Source organism: Lutra lutra, chromosome 16, assembly GCF_902655055.1.
Source record: "Lutra lutra chromosome 16, mLutLut1.2, whole genome shotgun sequence".
Lineage (NCBI taxonomy): Eukaryota > Metazoa > Chordata > Mammalia > Carnivora > Mustelidae > Lutra > Lutra lutra.
Genome location: NC_062293.1, coordinates 7468662 through 7478874, shown reverse-complemented (window position 1 = coordinate 7478874; position 10213 = coordinate 7468662).

Sequence of the window (10213 nt, the reverse complement as noted above, 5' to 3'; positions counted from 1 at the left end):
CTTTGTTAACATTGGGTTCTGGGCGTCTTAGTTCCTATTGTTTTGCCCCAGCTTGAAGACGTCCATGACATTGGGTGGCTTAATCCTGCGTCTGTGTAGAGAGCCCACTCCAGTAAGTTGCTCTAACCAGGTTTGCCATCAAGTAGGACTCTGGGCAGGTCATTTTACTTTCTGGAGGGACCTGACCTATGGCTTCCCATCTATTCTGAGTCCCTTCACCATCCCCCCACCCCCACCCCGCCCCGGGGTTAGCCAAGGTGGTCCAGGATGGAAACCTCAGCACATCACCAGGGCCTGAAGTCTGCACAGCTTGGAGCCTTGGTGATCTGAGGCCCTGCCCCTGCCCCTGCCCCTGCCCCTGCCCCTGCCCCTGCCCCTGCCCCTGGCTATTCTTGTTTCCTGTTTGCTTTCCTGTTTGCTCCCCGCTCTAGGGAACCACCTGGAGCCCTTTCACAGGGCAGAGGGAAGCTCTGCTGGGCACCCTGGGAAGATCCCCAGGGCAAGGCCCCCCACCATGGGGGAAAGTCCACCTCTGGGGTGGGGGCTCTTTTGCTTCTGAGGGATTTAACCCACATCAGGGCATTGGGATAGCCAGTGAACCCAGAGAGTAAAACAGCAGTTCATCCCTACAGGCTCTTGGGGACGGGACGATGTCTGATGGGCACTGGAGTCTCCAGTGTGCGCCGGCATACGTGCATTGAGCAGATGAATGAATGAGCAAAGTCCAGAGCCCTGTACGCCCTCTTCTCCTACTTGCAGCTCCAGCGTCAAACTGAGCTCTGTCTGGTGACAGTGACCTTGCTGGGCCATCTACAGGGTTAGGGATCCTCCCAGGATGGCAGGTCCCAAGGCTCAAGGGGCTGAGGGAGGCGCTGTGTCTCAGAGGCCCCCTGGCCCTCCTTGGCAAGGGAGACAGGCTGCTCACCAGGCTGGGGCTCTCTGGAGGCAGGAGGTAAGCAGTCAGCTTGAGCAGGACCCAAAGAAGGTGATAAGGTGGGTCAAGGGCTGGCAGACAGAACAGAGAGGCCATGGAATTTACTAGAAATGAGTCCAGATGTGGGGTCAGAACATCTGGGCTGTGTGACCTTGGGGGAGTCACTCAGTCTCTTTGAGTCATATCTGTAAGAAGGGGACAGTAACAAACAACCTTAAGAGGTTATCAGGAGGATGGAAGGAGATAAAGCATGTGACCTTGTTTTGTGGACTGTCAAGTCCAAAGTAAGGTTTCTGGTTTCTGTTATCATTGTTAAGTCAGACTTTAGCTTCTGGGTTCCTTCCTCTATCCTTCTGCCAGGGGAAAAGACAGACACCCCGCCCCCTGCCCCCACCAGCTAGAGGTTCTGGGTCACTGTGCATTGTCCCGTTATTAACATGCTTCTCCTGACCACTGAGCTGGGACATTTCCAGGGAGGTGGGAGATGGTATGAAAAACCTTGTTTATCTGGGAGGGAGAAAAGGATGGGAGGAAAAGATACAGTCAGGGTTCTGGGTTCCTCAGAAAATTAGCATAGACTTCAGCTAAAGATAGTGAGTCTCAGAAACATGGATTCTGGAAGGAATGTTTCATGTGGTGTCCAGATTTCTGAAGCCCCAAGCTTCAACCACCAAGTGACCACCCCCCTGCCACACACACACACACACACACACACACACACACACACACTGGGGAAAAGCAAGAAAGCCCAGCTCTGGGCTCCTCTTGGTGCTCCAAGGGCCTGCCGCTCTCCATTGAGAACTCAGATGCCTGAGGCCAATCTGGGTTCAGATCCCAACTGTCACTGTATGGCCTGAAAGAAGTCACTTGGGTTCCTGGTGGGGGGTGGGGGGGGGCTCAGTGTGCTCATCAGTAAATGGGGGCACGTGGGTCCCTACCTCACGGAGGTGGGGTGAGGTTGGTAGAAAATGCAGGCCAGCCTTCAGCCTCAGGCTGGGGCCCCACGAGGGCTCCTGATGTGGTCACCGGCTGGTCTCTGAATGAAGGGCTCACATTAGACCTCTGGGAACACGTTTGTTCCTGAGCATCCCCCCACTTGGGCAGAGAGGGGGCCCATTCTCATCAGTGTTTCCCCGAATCGAGCTAACAGAAAAAGAACAAATGCCATTATCTGTAAGAGGCAGTCTTGGACTTCTGATAAAGGAGTCTGTTGGGCTCCAGGTGGCCCTGGAGGGGGCTCGCCCAGAGCCTTCTGCCATTGTCTCTGGAGAGAGGTGGGCAGACACCCAGCTCTGCTGGAGGCAGCCCTTGATAACCAGAAACACTCCTGGGCCCCCGAAAAGATGGAAAGAAAAGCAACCAGGGGGAAAGAAAGAGCTTTTGTCCACACCCGGAAAAGGCTTGTTTCCTCCCCAAAAGCCCAAATCAGAGGTATATTGGCCTAAAAGGGGCACTTGGAGAAGGCGAGGCCGCTGTCAGCTGTTGAAAGTACTTTACTCTGAGTTAAGAATTCTACATCTCTGTTCCAGTTGCTTTTACTCCCAGGTACCAGATTAAAGACAGAAAAGGCTAAGTACCCTGCCCAAGATTCCACGGCTAGCAAGTCCAGATCCTGGACTGAAAAAAAGCCAGAGCCGTCAAGCCTTGGAGCCCACGGTCCCAGCCACAAAACCACAGGATGGCAGGAAAGGAAACTGATTCCAGCTGAAGCATGAATGATCTTGTTACTATACTTGGCCACGGTAGGCAAGGGAAAGTTGCTAGGGGAGATGGACACCCATCCTATCAAGCAGACACACGACCTTATCAAGCCCAGGAGGGCTCTACAAGTTAAAGGAGGAGTTACGCACCCTGCGTCCAGGCGGTTCTTAGGGAACCTCCACCTGTCCTCCTCCCTTCTATCACCCTGTCTCTACCAGCCCACATCCACACCAAACACTCCAGTTAAATTCCTTCCTGGAGCTCAGCACAGGGCCCAGGGGTGAAGAGGAGGGTGCTTAAAGCCAAAGGCATCACTCACCATCCTCTCTGTCCCAATGTGCTGTGACACATGGACCCACATGTTCCAAGGGCTTAAAGGAACAACCCCCTCAAATCTGGAGGTCTTTGTGCCTGTGCCTTTTGTTTGGGGTCACTCCTACCTCCTTCTCTCCCTTTGCACTGAGGCCCCCAGATCCCAGATCCTTGGGCTGACCTGAGGCCTGTGTACTTCTGTCTGACGCCAGGATTTCCCTATGCTTCCCTAGCCCCGCTGGGCACCCAGAGGGAGGTTCCTCTAGAACAAACAGGTTCTAAGAGACATCTGTCTCTCCTCTGCAGTCTCTTCCCACATTCAAGCCGATGTGATTGTGTCTTCATCCAGTGACTGCAAAGAATCCACAAGGATGGGAAAGGGTCTGGCATTTCGGTGTCCCTTACTCTTGTGGGGAGAATAAGGCAGAGGTGCCGGGAAACGTGTTTCTAGGCTGGGTGTAATTGTCAAAGCCCCTCGTTGTGTCTACAGGGTTGGTTTTCTCTAGAGTTTTCTGTTTCCTGTAAGTATTGTCTTGCATGTGTGTGTGAGTGTTTGTGTGTGCATGTCTCTGTGTGTTTGTACGTGCATGTGTGTGTGTGTGTGTCCTTCCTCGGGTCCTGCAAAACCTTTGAGTCATAACAATAACTCAGCCTGATGTCAAGGCTAATTTACACTTCCTGGCTTGATGACTTGATGCCACAGGACGCTAGCTTTCTCCTCTCCCCAAGTCCTCTGTCGCCTTCACAAGCCAGCTGTGGCTGAAGACAGCGGACATGTTAGGTAAGCCAGCAATGAGGACTCAGTTTCAAGCTGCTGATTGCCCAGGCCCAGACCAGTGGAGTTTCTGGGTAACAGATAAAGTCTTGGCTGAGTGGCAAGCAGGGATTCCTCTAGAAAAGCAAACTTTGCTCATGGAGGGGCACCCGAAGACAACAGAAAGAGAGAGCAGGATGAGGAGGCATACGAGCTTTATAATTAAATCTATAATAAATTAATTGCATGGAAATTTGCACGAGAGAATATTTTCCCCTTCTATCCCAGCACGTAGTTTGGCTGCTTAGGGCTAATGATTAAAACGCTAGCAATCACCCAGGCCTCCCACTTTACAGAACAGAAAATAAAATCCAGAGAGGTGAAGTGAATTTTCTAAGGTCACACAGCCCTCTAATAGCAGAACCTGGGGGGATACATGAGTTCTTCTAACCCTGGGCCAGCACTTGTCCTGCTGCATGGGTAGTTTTCAAAGATTTTATTTTCTTAAGTAGGGACTCCTTCTCTCTACACCTCAAGTGAAACTGTACGTGATCTAAAACAGATCAAGGTGGTCCTCCTACTGAATTTGCAGTGGGGTGAGGCTCCCAGAGCCCCACCTGCTTTAGCTCTGGAAGGTCTTCTGGGAGATCCCAAGGCATCGGGACACTGAAATTTACACCATCAGTCCTAACGATAGTAAGCCCTCAGGACAGCTCCATTTCCACAAGGTTGCAGGCACTTCTCTGGGGCTTTTGCATATATAGATTGTTGGATCTCCAGAAAGCCCTGTGAGCGGGTACCCTGATGGGGGCTGCAGGTGCTTTGCAGAGCTCTGTCTTCTACACATCCTGGCAGGCAGCATCTCTTGGAAACTGGGATCTTGACATGGGATCGTTGTTAGTTGAGGGTGATTTCTTGCACACATGCACTCTGTCCCCATGTGGACGATCCTGTCCTAGCAACCCAGCTCATTTCCTGTCTTTCCTTCCCATTTTCATGTCATGTCATGGCCCCCTCTCCTCACGGGTGTGGAGAAGGCATGGCTCCAGCTCGGGCAACTCTGTAGGCTTGCAGAGCCCAAAACAACCGTGTGGTCTGATCCAAAGGCAAACTAGTGGCCTGTGGGTTGGATGCACCTGAAGATGTAGTCCATTTGCATGCACAGCTGTTCTGGTTACTATCACTGCAAAACAGACTCCTTTCATGCAGTCATTTCATCATGCTTCTAGAGTCTATGGGTCCTAGGAGTGGAGACTAAGGACAGAAAGAATGGCTTGTCTCTGTTTCATGATGTAAGCGGTCTCCACTGGGAAGACTGAATGAAGACAGGGTTGGGGGCAGGCAGGTAGAAGTGGGTGGGTGTGGGTGGTATGACTCAGTGGTTGGGGGCTGGAATCAGACTGGCTCACCTTCACTCCGGTGGTTACTCCTGGCTGTCAGCCAGAACTCCTCCCTATGGCTTTTCCACATGGAGTGGTTTGGGCTTCCTCACAAGATGGCAGCCAAGTGTCCAGCTCAAGCATCCTAAGAGAACCGGACAGAAACTATATGATCTTTTATTGGTCTCTTAGGGCTGTGATAACAAACTATACAGTGTGGTGACTTAACAGAAATTAATTCTCATAGAGAATTCAAAATCAAAATCAAGTTCAAAATCAAGCTATCAATTCAGTTGGTTTCTTCTGAGGCTACAAGGGAGAAGCTGCTCCATGCTCCCTCTCAGCTTGGTGGACTCGGGCATCCCTTGGCTTGTAGACCCGTCATCCTAATCCTCTGTCTTCCCTTGGCCCTCTTCCTGCATCTCCACACTGTCTTCCTTCGGTGCCTATCTGTCTCTGTGTCCAGTTTCCCCTTTTTATAAGGATGCCAATCATCTTGGATCAGAACCTACCTCCTCTTAACCTGATGATCTATAAAGACTCTATTTTTAAAGAAGGTCACATTCACGGGTCCTGTGGGTTAGGACTTGGACATCTTTCGGGGTGTCACAGCTCATCCCATGACAATGATCTTCAAAGTCACATAGCAGGGTACCTGGGTGGCTCAGTTGGTTAAGCGTCTGCCTTTGGCTCAGGTCATGCTCTCATGTGGGTCCTGGTCCCACATCAGGCTCTCTGCTCAGGGGGGAGTCTGCTTCTCCCTCTCCCTCTGCCTGCTGCTCCCCCTGGTTGTGCGCTCGCTTGCTCTCTCTCTCTCTCTCTCGGTCAAATAAATAAATAAAATATTTTTTAAAAGTTCAAATAGCCTCACTTCTACTGTAGTCCTATGCCCTTCCCACCCAGGTTCAAGGGGAGGGACCTGGGCTCCACCTTTGGGGAGAAGAGCACATGTGATGGGAGACCTACTACAATCATTTGGGGAAGATATGATCTGCCACAACAAAGCTTGCTATATATGATATATATATATATATATATATATATATATATATATATATATATGGTTGCTAACATTTAGGCTTAAGGAGATTTACATAAAATATGGGTTTCTGGGTCTTGAAGAATCAGAAAAGCTTGGAACATGGGGCTCTCACCCTGCCTCACCCTCTCCCAGTAGCAGCAGTCAGGGAGAGCTGCCCCTTTCAGGAGGCAGCGGTTTCTTCAGCTTGACCCACTTCCTGAGCTCCCTTCTCTGAGGCCCAGTGTCAGCGGTCATCTTGTCACTGTGCATCGCTGTGCATCCCTTACACTCAGCCTGCTTCTCTCCTGTATGGCCTTGCGGCCCACTCCCGGGGCAGTGGAGGGTGTCCTGTTCAATGGTCCAGGCTGTGCAGAGGAAGCTCCCTGGGGCAGGACCCCAAGAACTGCCCCCTCAGGAGAAGCGGCCGGTGTCATGACAGAAACCACTGCATCCCCACCCCAAGAGCTGACAAGAGGGCCACGGAAAGGAGCCGGCTTCTGATTCAGGGCCCAGTGTATGCAGGACGGGTCTAGACAGGAGGACAAGGCTGGACAAGCTCAGACAGCTGGCTGATTACAGAGGGTAGGGTGAGGAGGAGTGGGGAGGTGAGCTGGAAAACTGCAAACAGATGTGGTCATATTCCCTCCGGCCCCGCCCCTAGGGCCGGCCCCGCCCCCAAGGTCGGCCCCGCCCCCGTCCCCGCCTATTTCCTTCCAAGAAATGACGTGGGGGCCACTTCTGAGATGGCTTCTCTGACTTCCCACCATTCCCATCCGTTTTCTAGAACCCTCCGGATGTTCCCTGCTATTGGCCAAACCCCTTTACAACTCATGCCACTAAAGTAAACAATCCAAGATTGCCAGCTGTAGTTCAATGTCATCCTGGGAGCCTTGAACTAGAGCAGTAATTTTCTTGGCAGGAGAGACCACGGATGGGAAGCAGTCCAGCACTGGGAGTCAGAGAAGAGGCTCCAGCTCTGGGTCTCAGGCAGGAGTGTCTCAGGCAGGAGTGTCTCAGGGTCTCAGGCAGTTCCCTTCACCCCCAGGAACTCTCTTCTAGCTGGAACCCGGGGTATTTTGGCTGGGGCAGTCCCCAGGCATCGGGAGGACCCAGGCCCTGTACTTCAGGCAGGTTCCTTGGCCTCTCTGTGTTTCAGTTCCTGCCTTTGTGAGACAAAATGAGTTAATTTATGCAAAGCGGCTAGGAAAGCATTTGGCCAAGGGTGAGCTCTTGCTCCTGTGTACCCATGTCCTTGACCGCACCTGGGTGTCTTCCATCTAGTGATGTACTGTTGTGTTCTAGCAAAAGATGGGGAATGTGGAGCCTTGCTTTGTGAGGCTGTGAAGTGTCCCCATGTACCAGGCACTGTGCCAGACCCAAACAACCAGGTAGGTCCGGCCACTCCCTCTGCACTTAGCAATGGCCACAGAGGGAGAGAGGGCCTCCCCCCACTGCCTGAGTTCTGGTCACGGGCATCTGTGATTAATATTTTGCAGATTGGTGGTGGGTGAGGGTTTTTCCTGACCTCAGGGAATGACTATTATTTGGCTCTTACTGAGAGGTGGAAACAATTTAAGAAGGGGGAGGTTGGGGAGAAACAGGAAAACAAGCATCCCATAGTTGCCAATTTCATTCAGGGCTGGCTGGTGCTTTTGTACAGAAAGCTAAGACAGCTGGGGGAGGGAGCAGGAGGGAGGCGTGAGGTCTGGGAGGTGCCTGGTCCTGGGAAGGAGGCCAGGCAGCCTGTGCAAGTCTGTTGAACCTAAACCCTCCAAGATAAGAGACACACATTGGAGCTCCAAGGAGAGCCGATGGCACGTTCCCTGAGGCCATGATAACAAAGGACTATAGATGGGGGGGGTGGCTGAGACCAACACAATTTTATTCTCTCCTGTTCTGATGACTGGAGGTCCAAAATCAAGGTGTCCACAGGACCACACTCGCTCCGAAGTTTCTAGGGGAGGCTCCTTCCTGGCCTCCTCCAGCTTCTGGTGGCTCCTGTAGTCCTTGGCGTTCTTGGCTTGCAGAAGTGCCATTCCCATCTGTGTTCACATGGCCTTTCCTGCGTTGTGTGTCTCTCTGTGTCCGCTCCTCTTATAAGGACACCCGTCATTGGATTTAAGGCCCACCCTACTCCGGTGTGACCTCACCTTAAATAATTGTATTTGCAAAGACCCTACTTCCAGATAAGGTCACATTCTGAGGTTCCGGGTGGACGTGGATTTCCGGGGGACATGAGTCAACCTACTATAGCACCTTTGACTCCCTTACCTGGGGGTCACGCCATAGAGGTTCTAGCAAACATGAACTTGACCGGAAGCTACTTTAGAGCTGGGGTCAGCAAAGTCTACTTGCTTTTATATGACCCGTGTGCTAAGAATTTTTACATTTTTAAATGATTCAGAAAAAATACAAACCAGAATGATATGGCAGTACACGTCAGAAGTATAGAAAATTCCAATTTCCATGTCCCTAAATAAAACTTGATCAGAATATAGCTACCCATTCACTATATATCATCTTTGGCTGCTTCCTAGCTAGGACAGGGACTACGGGGCTGGAAAAGCCTGAAATATTGACCACTTGGCCCTTTAGGGAAAACGTGAATGTTCACCCCCGTGAATGTCGCTATCCTGAAACAATGTTTCCTGCCTGGCCTGGGTCCATCCAGAATGTGGAGGCCTCCTCACATGTCCAGGTTGAGCAGGGTCTGACCCCTGGCTGGAGGAAGCTTGGTGGTTAAGGGGCAGTGGTGGTGGTGGGGGTGGGGGGTGTCGTGCACAGTGAAGCCAGCCAGGCCTGGGGTCCAGTCCTGGCTCTCGCACTTACCTGGCTTCCCCGTCTGGGTGTCCTTCTCTGGTAAAAGGGCAGAGGCGAATTCCTGCGTTATGGAGCCGCTGTGAGCATCAGCGAAGGGCAGAAAGGGACCTTCAGCACAGTGCCGGGTGTGGTATGTGGTCAGCAAAGGTCAGCTACTGTCATTGTCCTGCTGCCCCGGCTGGCGCAGGGGACTGCAGCCAACTGAAAGTCAAAGACCTTTTCAATTCCCGAATGCACCAGAAAATCCCACCTACTCTGGCAGAAGCTCCCAGCAAGCCTATTCGGGTCTAATTCCACTCTTCATCAACTTCAAGAAAAGAGTAAAAGAATTGGGTGGAAGCGTAGAACTTTCCACGGGGACATCAGCAGTCGGGAGACACCCAGAAGCGCTGTTGTGGGCCTGCCAGCCCCCATGTGACATTCCTGTCCACCTTGCTCTGGGTCCCCCGGGGGAGGCTGGCCCGCACGGACCACATCCCAGTGCCATCTGAGTTCCTGCTGAATTTGGATCATAAGAAGCCCGGACAGGAGACTGGAGGACAGACAGAAGGAGAGCCAGGCCCAGACTGGGAAACAGCCCCGGGTGGCATCTCTCTCTCCATCCAGCCTCCTCTGTCTGCAGGTTCCAGTAACTTCCTCTTCCGTCCTCTGCAGGCTTGGGCAGGTAATAGCACCGGGAGTTCTTAACTTTGGGTCTCGTGGGTTTCCTCGAGCTCCTCTGCTGCAACTTTGTGACATTTTCCTTAAACGGTCCTAATTTGAGTGCACTCTTGGTTTCCAGCACGACTGATAACACTCTGAAAGGCGGGCTTCGCTCTCCTCCCAGGGACACCCCCTCCACCCTATGTCCACAATTCAGGAGTTTTTTATGGATGCGATTTCCAGCTAGGATGGGTCCTGAGGCAGGTAGAACACAGTTTGTTAAGGGATTGGAAGTCAGGACAGATTGAGCCAGAATTGTGCCCAAAGCCAGAAGCTCTTGGATGATTCCCTGCGAGTGTCATGTTATCCGTGAACAATAGCAGTGATCTCTTACACGTGTTGAGTGGTGTACAGCTTACAAATTAGGTTCCCATGTCATCCTACTTCTAATACCCACACACCTTCCAGTGGGGAAGACAGAGCCGTTTCTGGCATCTCTCACTTTCTGGAAAAGGACACTGAGGTTCTAAAATTTTGTATGAGTACCCGCCTCTGGTATGGAGTCAGGATTTGAGCCAGGTGGGTGACTTCGCAAATAAAAATAGAGGACGCCCAGTTAACTTGGAAGTTCGGGTCACAACAAATAATGT